General features: G+C 45.3%; 1 protein-coding gene across 1 annotated transcript in view; it reads right to left on the bottom strand.

Annotated features, from left to right (window-relative positions):
- The window catches only part of LOC114028923 (chymotrypsinogen B-like), a 16814-nt gene that overhangs the window by 7953 nt on the left and 8274 nt on the right, over positions 1 to 587 (bottom strand). The window lies entirely within an intron of this gene.

Genomic DNA, 587 nt, shown 5'->3' with positions numbered 1-587 from the left:
AGGGTCCAGGCCCATCTTCCCCTTACCTTCAGCCCAGGCTCTGGGAACACTGCAGCTGCCTCCCCTACCCTGACTTAACCTGAGGCTGGGCTGGGCTATGAGGCCTGGCCTGCCTTCTGTTCCTTGCCAACTAACTTTGCTCCTAAAATTGAGTTTTCTCTGTATGGAAAAAAATTAAAATAGAAGAGCTCAGGGACCCTGCAGACTCAATATCTGAAGGGAGTCATCAAATCCATCCCCCTGCCTTCTGTTAGGGCTTTCCTTCTATACATGCCCTGAAGGCTCTAGGACCATAAATCTTATCCTTCTGGCCACAGATTTCAAAATGGCACCCTCTGCTTCCCAGCCTCCTCTTTCCTTTGTTCCAAGTGACTCATTTATTAATTTAAAAAATATTTACCAAGAGCTTACTAACTGCAAAGCACTGAAGGAGAGAAGTCTGAAACAGTCACAGCCATCAAAGGACTCCCAGTCTAGTAAAGGAAGGTTCAATTCAACAAACATTTATTAGGCAGTTATGGTATACAGATGACTGAATTCTTGAAGGGGTTTTAAAATTGCCAGCAGAGTTTAAAATTGGGGGGGGG

The sequence above is a fragment of the Vombatus ursinus genome, unplaced genomic scaffold, assembly GCF_900497805.2.
Source record: "Vombatus ursinus unplaced genomic scaffold, bare-nosed wombat genome assembly UNPS02014900.1, whole genome shotgun sequence".
Classification (NCBI taxonomy): Eukaryota; Metazoa; Chordata; class Mammalia; order Diprotodontia; family Vombatidae; genus Vombatus; species Vombatus ursinus.
Note: the sequence above shows the minus strand (reverse complement) of the source record. Positions and strands in the feature narration are given on the sequence as shown.